General features: G+C 34.4%; 1 pseudogene; it reads right to left on the minus strand.

Moving 5' to 3' along the window:
• Positions 1-1172: 1172 nt before the first annotated feature.
• On the minus strand, positions 1173-1965 carry LOC140621281 (large ribosomal subunit protein uL30-like; annotated as a pseudogene).
• Between the last annotated feature and the right edge of the window lie 11203 nt (positions 1966-13168).

A 13168-nucleotide genomic window follows, 5' to 3' on the forward strand; every position in this document is an offset into this window, starting at 1 on the left:
CACACTACCAAATTATCTGCTATGTTGTTGTCCTTGCCATTTTTTGATAATAGCCTTCCCATCCATTCTGGCTAGATATTAATTGGACAATCTTCCATTTTTAAATATGGCTTAGCTATCTTTACAAGTTACTTCAATGGTTTGGTTGCTATTTTATAAATTATATAACTAATTTTAAGAATATTATCACAAGGCTAGTATCCAAGATCTAAAAAAGAATGTATCAAACTCAACACCCAAAAACCAAATAATACAGTCAAGAAATGAGCAGAAGACATGAATAGATATTTCTCCAAAGAAGACATACAAATGGCCAACAGACACATGGAAAAATGCTCAACATCACTTGGCATCAGGGAAATACAAATCCAAACTACAATGAGATACCACCTCACCAGTCAGAATGGCTAAAATAAATAAGACAGGATGCCACAAATGTTGGCAAGGATGTGGAGAAAGGGGAACCCTCTTACATTGTTGGTGGAAATGCAAGCTGGTACAGCCACTCTGGAAAACAGTGTGGAGGTTCCTCAAGAAGTTAAAAATGACCCAGCAATGGCACTACTAGGTATTTACCCCCAAATACAAATGTATTGATCTGAAGGGGCACTTTCACCACAATGTTTATAGCAACAATGTCCACAACAGCCAAACTGTGGCAAGAGCCAAGATGTCCACTGACAGATGAATTGATAAAGAAATGTGGTGTGTATATATATACACAATGGAATATTACTCAGCCACCAGGAAGGATGAATACTTAACATCAGTGTGGATGGAACTGGAGGGTATTTTGTTGAGTGAAATAAGTCAACCAGAGAAGGACAATTATATGGTTCCACTCCAATGTGGAATATGAGAAACAGCACAGACGATCATAGGGGAAGGGAGGGAAAACTGAATGGGAAGTGATAAGAAAGGGAGAAAACCATGAGAGACTCTTAACTATAGTAAACAAACTGAGAGTTGCTGGAGGGGAGGTGGGGATGCAGAGATAGGCTATAGGGTGATGGGCATTAAGGAGGGCAGGTGGTGTGATGAGCACTGGGTGTTATATGAAAATGATGACTTATTGAACTCTACACCTGAAATTAATGATGTACTATATGTTGGCTAATAGAATTTAAATTTTTTTAAAAAAGGAGAAAAAGAATATTATCACAATATTATTTTTCCATTTGAAAGTAGTCATTTATTACCTGACCAGATTACAAAAATAATCATAGTAGATACCTTAGTTCATCCTTCTAATAAGCCTATTGATCTGGTCTTCCCTGTTGCCAGCATCTCCACCTTCTACAAAATGAGTGGTCTTTTTCTTCATTCCGCTACATGGAGAAGATAATTTGAAGGGCCATAAAAAGTTGTTCACTTCTTTGAAATGTTTTCCAATGATATAGACCTCATGAATCAGATTCTCCATGCAAATGATGCCATATTTACCAAGAGATTGGGCAATCAATGTGTTATCTGTCAGGGCAATTCGCTTCTTGTTGATCTTGACATAACCACGCTTGTAGATCAGTTCATTCATTGACTTCAGGTTTGGGTAACCCCATGCTATATGTGGTTCCACAATCCTTAGTATGTTAACTGAAGCCTTGTTGAGCTTAACAAAGGTGCCTTTAAAGATCTGGTGAAGGCGAAGAAACTGTAACACCTTTCGAACCTTTGGGCTCACATCATTGATACCTCTGATCCTGATGACATATGCCAATTTGGGTTCTGCAGGCATGTAGAAGTTGCCAGCTTTTCTCGCCATCCTCGTCAGTTCTTCACATCTGCCTGTATTCTTTGTGGTAATGCTTAGCTTTTTCATAAATAAGCTTCCTCCTTGCCTTTCGAAGCATCTTTTGGGCAAACTTTTTTTCTCAGACGCTTGATCTTCCACTCTGTGAAATACCTTTGCTTTTTCTTAAGGGTTTCTGGCACAGCAAGAACCTTCTTCTCTTCTGCACCTTCCATGGTTCCAGCTGGAAAAGAGCTATCAGAACATTTAAAAGGATTTTGAATTTTCTGGTAATAATGTAGGACTTGAATGGATAACAGTTTAGTGCAAAAGTTTGAAATTTTGTGGCTCAAAATTAGGAAGAAAAAGGAAGATGAAATATAATACATATTTATTTGCCTCAAGCAAATATAATCTATTAACAGCCACAAGACTGTCATTACAAGCTTATTTCCACATTTTAGAATAGCTGAAATTTTTAGTGTATTTTACCTAGATTGGTTAAATGGTATATAACTTATTTTTTAAAAATACATTTCATAGGTCAGCCCTGGTGGCACAGTGGTTTAGCTCTGCCTGCAGCCCGGGGTGTGATCCTGGAGACCCTGGATCGAGTCCCACATCAGGCTCTCTGTATGATGCCTGCTTCTCCCTCTGCCTGTGTCTCTGCCTCTCTCTCTTTGTCTCTATGAATAAATAAATAAAATCTTAAAAAAATCTTTAAAAAAATACATTTCATATATTAACATATGTTAAGTTGATCTATGTGATCTACATTTATTCTCTTTTCTCTCTCTCTATCTCTTTTTCTCCCCTCTATCTTCTTTTCTCTTTCCCTCTCACCCCTTCTCTCTCCTTTTCTCCATCCTTTTTTTCAATGTATCAGCTTGATCTCAAGGCTAGACTCCTTTATGCTGGGAATTTTGCAACAGTTGTTCCATGTCTCATGTCTGTGTACTGTATCATTCAGTAGATTTTTCTTCCCCAGAAGCTTCTGGTACTAGTCTTATTCTAGTACCAGACTTATTGGCTGAATTAAATCCTCCTGCTTGTCAACATCTATGGCTCTGAGGACGAAATTCAGGCAGTTACTCAGACTTTAACTGCGTCAGCCACATGCCTCACTCCTTGAACCAAGGGGACATCAGTTCATTAAAAATATATGGGTTCAGTAGAGAAGATATAGATACCTAAGTGAAAATTAGGGTAGTTTCCAGGTTAAAAAAAAAGAAATTTGGAAAAAAGCCAAAAACTCACTAAAATATTCCAATGAGACACACCTCAATCTTTTCTATCTCTTTTTCTCTGTCAGTCTATGCCTCTCTCCCTTTTTCTGTGTGTGCATGCATTTGTGGTTAGAAACTCTCTAAGAGAAAGAAAACCAAAAAGTCTATAGAAGATGATATAGTAGCCTGTCCCAGTCTCCCAATTGCTTCACCATTTTCATCATCAGTACTCTTTTTTTTTCGTAACAAACTTTTTTAAAAAAAGATTTATTTATTCATTTGAGAGAGAGAGACAGAGAGACAGAGAGGGAGAGAGAGAGAAAAAAGGAGGGGCAGAGGGAGAGGGAGAGAGGGAATCCCAGCCAGAAACCCCACCCAGCGAGGAGCCTAACATAGGGGCTTGATCCTATGACCCTGAGATCATGACCTGAAAAGAAATCAAGAATTGGGCACTTAACTGACTGAGCAACCCAGGTGCCCCTTTTTGTAACAAACTTTATATCATAACAGTTTGAGCTTTAGAGAAAATTTGTGAAGATAGCATAGATTCCATATATCTCACATCAAGTTTTCCCTATTGTTTATATGTTAACATCACTATGGTACATTTGTCATAATTAATCATTAGGGATGCATTGCCATTAATTAATATTTTATTCAGATTTCCTTAGTTCTAACCTAATGTCCCTTTTATGCTCTAGAATCTTATTCAAGATACCACATTTATATTTAGCCTTCATTTCTCCTTAAGTTCTTAGTTATGACAGTTTCTTAGGCTTTCTTGTTTTGGATGACAGCTCGACCTTGACAGCTTTGAGGATTCAGGTATTTTTAGAATCTCCCTCAATTGACATTTGTCTTATTTTCTTCCTCATGATTAGAGTGGGGTTATGAGTTTTTTTGGGCGAAGATCACAGGAGTAAAATGTCATTTTCACCACATTATATTAAGGATACAAACTGTCAATATGACATCATATTGACATGGTGTTAATGTTGATCGCTTGGCTAGATAGTGTCTGGCAGGTTTCTTCACTGCAAAACTATTCCTCTTTCCTTCTTTTTTTTTCCCCCCTCTTTCCTCTTATTCATGCTGCACTCTTTGAAAGGAAGTCACTACATGCAACCCATACTTGAGGGTGGGAAGTTATGCTTCAGCTTCTTGATGGGAGAATATCTACATACATTATTTAAAATTCTTCACAGGTGGGCAGCCCCGGTGGCCCAGCAGTTTAGCGCTGCCTTCTGTCCAGGGTGTGATCCTGGAGACCTGGTATCAAGTCCCACATCAGGCTCCCTGCATGGAGCCTACTTCTCCCTCTGCCTGTGTTGCTGCCATGAATAAATAAATAAAATCTTAAAAAAAATTCTTCACAGTTTTGCCTATTTTCTCCTATTTACTTATTCAATCATTCATATTAGTATAAACTCATCAAAATTTATTTTCTACTTTGGATTTGGATTATATTCCAATACTGCATTTTCTTTTTTTTTTTTTGCTCAACATTGTTCTACCAATGACTATTGGGATCTGTTCCAGTTGCCGTCGTCGTCGTCGTCTTCTTCTTCTTCTTCTTCTTCTTCTTCTTCTTCTTCTTCTTCTTTTGAAATAGCCCCTCCTCAACTGTTTTCTTTTTTAATTTCTATCCTACCTGGAGTGTTAATTATTATTTTAGAGTGATGGCTCTTAAAGGTGGCTCTTGGATCAAGAGCATCACTGACATCTGAGAACTTGTTAGAAAGATGAGCCCACCAAGACCTACTGACTCAGAATCTCTGGGTGCGGTAGCCAGAAATCAGTCTTTTAATAAGTCCAAATAGGTGATTCTGGTGCTGGGGAAGCTTTCAGAATCACCGCCCTAAATAAAGCATTGTGAGAAGAAAGGAGGAAGAAAGTGTTTACTCCATTCCACAGCACATAATTGAAGAAGAAAACAAGTGAATAGTTCACTCATAGGCACTCAACAAATGCATTGCATTCTGTATGAAATGTGCTGATTTCTAGTTTGAAGCCATTCTCTTAAAGATCTGGATTCTTCTCTTTAAATGACTGTTTCTTTCAGTTTAATTTAATTATCAGAATACTTTTGTAGAAGGAGTATTTCAAACCCATCTGTTTAAATTCTCTAAACTTTATATCATTTACATATATCTTATCATGGGATTTAATTTCACTTTCATATAATTATTTATAAGGAAAAAATCAGTAAAATGTCTCTAAAACCTCTATGAAGAAAGTAAATACACAGATTCTGTAAGAGTGAATATTAAACTAGTGTTCTTGCTAACCTCAAATTTCTTACTGGCTTTCTTTGTGTGTGTGTGTGTGTGTGTGTGTGTGTGTGTGTAGCTGGTCTATTGCCAAAGCCAATTCATATCACAAGAAAAATATTGAGTTGTGGAATTGGTGTTGAAGGAAAATGCCAACTTTTAGTAAAAGCTTTCCATTTTGACTCAGATGAAACCCACATTTTTAGTATATTCTTACTTTACTTTTTCTGATATTTGTCTCGATTGTTTGCAATATTTTATTTGGAATCAATAATTATTTGAGTTTATAAGTTTTTGTTATCAGTGTTTTCATAAGCTCTTTTCAGATTTTGAAATATGAATATATACAAATGACAAAAATAATTTCAATTGATACTTAAAATTGAAAAATCTTGTGTTATACCCCATCTCTGAGAAGAGCTTCAAATCTATATCATCTCCTCCATCCACAAAGGCTATTGTTAATTTCCCACATAACTTGAAAGATTTATATAGTATATATTAGTTACATTGAACTTATCCTTTTCTATTTCATTTTTATTATTTTTTCCTCTTCAGCATTTTTAGTTTTAAAGTAGAACGTAATGGTTTTATAAGGGCTTTGCATCTCTACAAAGGGACAATTAGTCACATTAGGTTAAATCTTTTCTGTTACCAATACATTATTTAATTAGTTTTCTGCCTACCATTTTTAAACAAGTGGAATGATAATGCATATTTCAAGAATGTATTTTTGTGTTGAGCCTCATTCTACAAAACCTGAAAGCCTATATCATAAAGAAAAGGATCCTAACATTGATTAGGTCTGTTTCTCATTGTCTGAATCATACCATTCAACTTCACTGTATACTATACAGAAACACAGCTGTCACTGCCAAGGACTTCAGTACTTCCATTTTCAGGGTGGATGATGTCTGACTGCCAAAGTAATATATCAGTCATTATACAAGATGACTCACACCATGGGCATCTTGGCAGGAATGTACATGCTGCTAACAATAGCATTTCTCTGGAAAGCTTTAAGCATTAATGAATTCCTATTTTTATTCTAACCAAAAGACCCTAATCATAGGAAAATCATCAAGTTTTCTCATAACCGTACGACTCATCTGGGCAGCTTTTTACTATAACTAGAGGGTAACTTCATTCTTCAATAATGTTCTTATGATTTGTTCCTAAACACCTAAATTATTGCCATATTATAATTCTTGTTTGGATCTTCTTTGGTGTATGTGTGTGATTCAAAATATGTCAATTCCATTGTTAGGAATTTTACAAAGCACAAAAATATATGAAAAGAAAGCTTTCACATGAATGGTAAATCTGACACTCAGAAATAAAAACATCTTAAAAAATTAAAATTTTTGTCTATCAGACATCTTTCTTTTCTAGATAACAAAATTGTACAATCAAGATAAGGCTAAAAGAAAAGCATGGTATATAATATTTTTCTATATTTCAAAGAAAGATATATTTGGTCTGTTCTTTTTGTTTCTTTATGGTGTGACTTACTTTTAAGTGCACAATGGTAGTTATTTTAAAATTAATTGAGTATCATAAAAATGCATAACCTTATACTGAATATAATAGATATATTATGTGCCATGTTTCAGACACTGTATCATTTTAAAGATATTTATAACATTTAAATGATCTCTGTAGTAGTTTTAAGTAATTTTTAGTGTAAAAATGAGACTGAAAGATTTTAGAATATCAATCATTCATCAAAGGACATATAATGGTTCAGTTCAGCTAGTATAAAATTGACATGACAGTCAATCATGAGCTCAAATTATTAAAGAAATGTTAATGCGTGTTAATGTTAATATGAACCAAATAATGGCTATTTTTTCCTTGGGAATTACTGCTTTATCTGTTGAATAATATTTCAAGAAGTGAAGTATGTTCTGTCCTTTTAAATGTACCTATATACACGTAAACATTTATAAATGTGAAATTGATAGAGAAATATGAGCTCGGTTTGATAAATTGTTTAACATGTGTTAAATTATTTAGAATAATCATTGTTAGAAAACACATAACATGCTGAAATCTCAACTCAATAAATTCCATCAGCAAAATTCATACAAGGGATATTAAGGTTGCAGAATATCTATATTTCACACATATCTGTTGCGGCACAAACTTACTGATTGCTTTCCTAAGTTTTATTTTGGTTCCAAGGTAGTGGATGGTTCCAGAAATATCCTGGGATGTGATCAACCTGATTTAATATTATTTCCAGACTTAAAGGTGGTGTATAAATCTTGGAGGGAAATAGTTTTTGAGTTTAGACTGTGCTATTTCCAAAGTTTTAATAACCTAACAAATTTTTGGTGAACTTTCTCATGTGACATTTCCTCTACTATCACTTTACAGAGTGTTTTTCTTAATTTTTATTCTATTCAGTATTTAAAGAGTGTTTATGTTCTTCTCTAGGAGGGTCAAGAATAATAGTTACTGTGTATTCATATTTAGAATTATATGTGATTGATATAATAACCTGGCTTTTTGAGTTACTAACCAAGATGAAATATTTATTTAAAATATTCTTAGGTTAAAATTATGTGTATAGAAGTATAGTGAGACACCCTGCAAAAGATGTTCAAGAATTGCAATATTTACAAATTAGCGTTTTGAGAAATTTCAAGCAATCTTCCTCATATCTGCATGATTCTTCATTGGTATCATTCTCCCATTTTTCTTTCTTTCCAGTCCAAGTCTGACTGGCTTAACTGCAAAATCTGTGTCCTACTTTGACACTAAGGGTTAGAAAGAATCACTGTGTTTCTATAGTTGCAGATGTTGTATTCTGAATGATAGGTGCAACACAGGCATTGCACCTACCATGCCTTGAAGGAATACGAAGTCTTAGGAGAAAAAGCATGTGAAGCATTATCAGTATATAGTCATAGTCATACCACATAAGAAATAAGATATATAGAAAGCATCTTAGATTGTCACACGCCAATGCCATGAGATCCCCTCTACCAAAGTTCTCTCTGGATATATAAGAGAGACTGAGGGTCAAGTTATTCTGATGGCAGATGGTGCCTTGAGTGTGATACAGCTTAGCTGGGAAATAGTAATACAGATAATCAGAACTTAGGTCTGTACTAGTGCAAGTATATACTTCCTTATGTTTACCGCATCTATTAAATCATTTCTAATTTAATAAGCTATCAAAAAATCCAATAAGAAATGTTTGGGGAATGCATTAATCCATTCTTCAGCTGCCATCAAATGTTTATATAGGTAAAGATGATGCCTTCAAGTGATCACCATAATTATATTTACATATTTACACCATTTTAATTTGTGGCAACTACATTTACATATCTATGGAGCAAGATATAAAAATTAGGTAGTTGTAGTTGTCTTTCTCGGAAAAAAACAATATTTAAATGTATTCTACAGAATTAATGCATTACGACTGAATGCAAAGAACAGGTTGGTAGGTCAGTTATTGCATAACTAAAGGAGTAAGCTGGATCTCTTTTGGAAAAGAAACTTGCTGGGTGTTGGTTAAACTGAGACAGAACTAGCCTAATTCAAATGACACATTCTGCCTCTGACAATATATTAAAACAAATTTATAACTGTCTACATTCTTTGTTATTATTCTAATATAAATCTTCATCATCACTTGCTTGGACTACAATAATCTATCTGGGTCCTTTGCTTTTACTCGTCCCTTTATAATTCTTCTTCAGAGACCTCTTAAAAATATAAACCAGATCAAGTTATTCTCTTGCTTAAAGGCTTCTATCTCTGCAGAGTGAAACCCAACCCTCAGGGCTCTGCACAAATGCTCTGGTCTACTTTGCTCCAGTCTTTCTGGTCTTCTTTCTTTTCCTCCAGGAAACTGATCATTTTTGCCACAGGGTCTTTTATTGTGTTTTTACTTATATGTTTATTTGTCCTTCATTATAATTTGAATATTTATTATTATTATTAATTACTGTTATTTTGCTCTAGATCTTTGTTAAGCTGGTCCTATCTATTCATTCAGATTTTAGTTTAAATACCACCTCCTCAGAGAGGTGTTTCTTGCCAACCACCTAAGTTGCACCCACCTCCAACCATCATTCTCTATTAGAGCCGTATCTTTTTTTTTGACAGCATCTATCACTACATAGTATTTTCTTGTTTATTAATTTATTTTATCTCATACTAAAAGTATTCATCATTCATCATATCATCACACTAAAAATTTCCATCAATAGACTGGGAAGCTTTGTTTGTATTTTCACTTCTTACCCCCGATATCTAGAGTGATAATATGTCACAGTTTTTCTATCTATTAAATATCTATAAGGATAAATGGGGGAAGTCCTTAGTTTATCATCAAAAGTGATCATTTTTTTTTCTGAGTAACATAAAAGATGTCAAAGCACAAATAATTTATCCATTTTGAACCTTACGTTTTGAATCCAATGAAATAATCAAGCTCTTGATTGCTCTTTGAACTCTATACTAACGCAAACTGAAGTTTTGATAGGCAGTGTGGATTCTTCTGGCTTATATTTAACCTATCGTTTATACTTTCTAATTTGCCTAGCTCTGTGATTGTTTACCCTTGTAAAGCAGCTAGTACTTTTCAAGCTGGACACAAGCCAATACTAATGATGCACTTAAGAGGGCACTCACAGATCTCCTTTATACCTGATGTCAAATATTATGTATATATATATGTATATATATATTATAAAATTCATATATCTTATATTCCTATTAATAGAATAATATTTCCTTTTAAGTTTTTAAAATATTGTTAGTTTTCTTTTCAAATACATTTTCCTTTACAAATCACCTTTCACCTAGACTTCTTTTATGGCCATAAGGCAAAGTCCTCAGACTATCTCAGCAACTGGCAGTAATTACCATTTTTTTATTAAAGTCACTCTCCTTCCTATTTCTCAATTTGTTCTAAATCACTATCGTCTTTGTATCAGGTTACTGTTCTAGCTCGGTCCACTCAGGCTTCTATAAAACAATGCCACAAACTTGGTGGTTTATAAACCACAGAACTTCATTTCCCACAGGTTTGCAAACTGGAAGTTTGAGACCAAATTACCAGCATGGTTGGGTGGTGGCCCTCTTCCTGGCTGCAGAATTCTCACTGTGTCCTTACATGGTGGAAGGAGCAAGGGATCCCTCTGGAGCCATTTTTGTGAAGGTGCTAATCCCGTTTATGAGGGCTCTGACATCACGACCTGAACACCTCCCAAAGCCTTACCTTCTATTGCCATTGTCTTGGGTATTAGACTTTCAACACATGAATTTGAAGAGGATACATCCAGATCACTGTACCTTCCTATTTCTTATTTCTCAATCTGTTCTAAATTGCATTCTTCTTTGTACTACTTTACTGCTCAATAATCCTTATGTTTTCCCTTGCTTGTAGAGCCAATTTTATATACCTCAAAATGACATTCAAAATCAATCTCTTCACCTAACTAGTCTTCTATAGCAAAATATCACTATTCTTCAAATGTGTTTGCTCCTATTGATCCTGGGACACATCATGTTTATGATTATAAACCACTTCTAATGATTGGCCTTCTTTCTTTGAAAATGTAAAATCCTGATTACATTTAATTGAAAAACAAAATATGAGGGTGCCTGGAAATCTCAGTCGGTTAAGCATCCAAATCTTAATTTCAACTCAGGTCATGATTTCAGGGTCATGAGATTGAGCCCCATGTTGGCCTCCATGCTGGGCGTGGTGCCTGCTTAAGATTCTCTCTCCCTGCATCCAATGAGAGGATCATATGGTTCTTGGTTTTTCTCTTGCTGATATGATGAATCACATTGATTGTTTTACGAGTGTTGAACCAGCCTTGTGTCCCAGGGATAAATCCTACTTGGTCATGGTGAATAATTTTCTTAATGTACTGTTGGATCCTATTGGCCAGTATCTTGTTGAGAATTTTTGCATCCATGTTCATCAGGGATATTGGCCTGTAATTCTCCTTTTTGGTGGGGTCTTTGTCTGGTTTTGGAATTAAGGTGATGCTGGCTTCATAGAACGAATTTGGAAGTACTCCATCTCTTTCTATCTTTCCAAACAGCTTTAGGAGAATAGGTATGATTTCTTCTTTAAACGTTTGATAAAAATATAAGGGAAGGGAGAAGAAATGTGTGGGAAATATCAGAAAGGGAGACAGAATGTAAAGACTGCTAACTCTGGGAAACGAACTAGGGGTGGTGGAAGGGGAGGAGGGCGGGGGGTGGGAGTGAATGGGTGACGGGCACTGGGTGTTATTCTGTATGTTAGTAAATTGAACACCAATAAAAAATAAATTAAAAAAAAAAAAAAAAAGATTCTCTCTCCCTCTGCCCCTCTTCCCTGAGTCCTACGGATCTGTTCTTTCTCACAACAAAAATAAAACAAAACTTATTGTTGTATAATGCCTTATCTAACTTTTTATGCATTTTCTTCCTCAATTAGATTATAAGGTATTAGACCCCAAGCATTGTGGTTCATAGTTGTTTTGCATAATTTATGTACCTAGCCCAATGCTTATGACAACTGTAGCTACTCAATGCATTTGCTTAAGAGGATGAATAAATGTAATTCACTACTATGTAAACTGGCTAACTAATTACCAAATTGCTTTTTTCCTTAGAAAGGGCAAAGAGCTATACTGTATTCCCTAGCTATCCTTACAGTGAGATGTGGCCATGTAACTGAACTTACATGCATGAACCTTCTATGCATGATCTTCTGACTTTTTTCCCTCCTTCTAACCTTGATATCAATGATACTGGAGAAATTTTGGCATTCACACATTGAAGAAAACTACAGAAGCAGCCTAGGTCCCTTCCCCCTGCAAACAAAACAAAACAGACAAACAAAAATCTTAGAGAAAACACACTAGTTAATAAGGACCTAGGCTTTTTGACTTATTGTGAGGAAATAATAAACAGTTTTATCATATTTGAGCCTATGTATATAATATCTATTTTATACATATAATTTGTACATATTTATTTATATTCAATATACATATTTAATTTGTTACAACAGATAACATCATCTTAACCAATAGAGTACATTGTTGATCAGATTATACCTGGTTATAAAATAATCTAAGTTTTATGATTGAATGATTAAACACTTTTAGCAAAAAGGAGTACTTCTGAATCTGAATACATAGATTGTTACCAAAGTTTGTGATTAATATTTAGTGAATGCATAATTTACATCTAAAATCATTTGCATTTAATAAATAAAAATAATGGCTACATTTAAATGTGCAAGTTCCTTTCTAAATGGTAAAAAGCATGTATCATAATGCAAACTTGAGAACATTTTTTATTTTTGCTTATTTAAAGAAATATGTTGAGCTATTTTCTCTAAGATATGGTGAGTGCTATTATTTCTCCTACTTAAAATCTATTCTCTTAAAATCCAACTAAAATGTAAACACTCCTGGAAAAGCTTTTTATCTTATATCTAGAAATCATATGCCCTGTGCTCCCAATGTCTTTGGGGTTCCATAGCAGCCTGTAATTCACACTGCCTTATGTGCACATGCATTTTTATTTAGAGAATAGCAATGATGAATGCTCATCATTATGTTCTGTTGCATACGACAGATATCCTATTAGTAATTGCATTGTTTTTTTTTTGTATTGGTTTTTTTGAATTCACTCCTTTGTGTTTGTTTATTCTAACTGTATTACTTGCTGAAGAAAGAGTTATAATTTTCAGATGAATCTACCCTTATGATTTCATTTAACCGCTTAAGCAGAGCAAAAAGGATATGAATTTATTTTTTCTTAGAAATGAAATATTTCTCAGGTTGCTTCTTCAGATCTCAGTCAAATAAGCTTCAGTAGTATGTGGTTACATATACATTTAAAAATACATGATTCTTATAACTATCCCAAAATTCTACAATATGCAATTAGTCTTGATAGACAATCAACATCAT

The sequence above is a fragment of the Canis lupus genome, chromosome 30, assembly GCF_048164855.1.
Source record: "Canis lupus baileyi chromosome 30, mCanLup2.hap1, whole genome shotgun sequence".
In the NCBI taxonomy this organism is placed as follows: domain Eukaryota; kingdom Metazoa; phylum Chordata; class Mammalia; order Carnivora; family Canidae; genus Canis; species Canis lupus.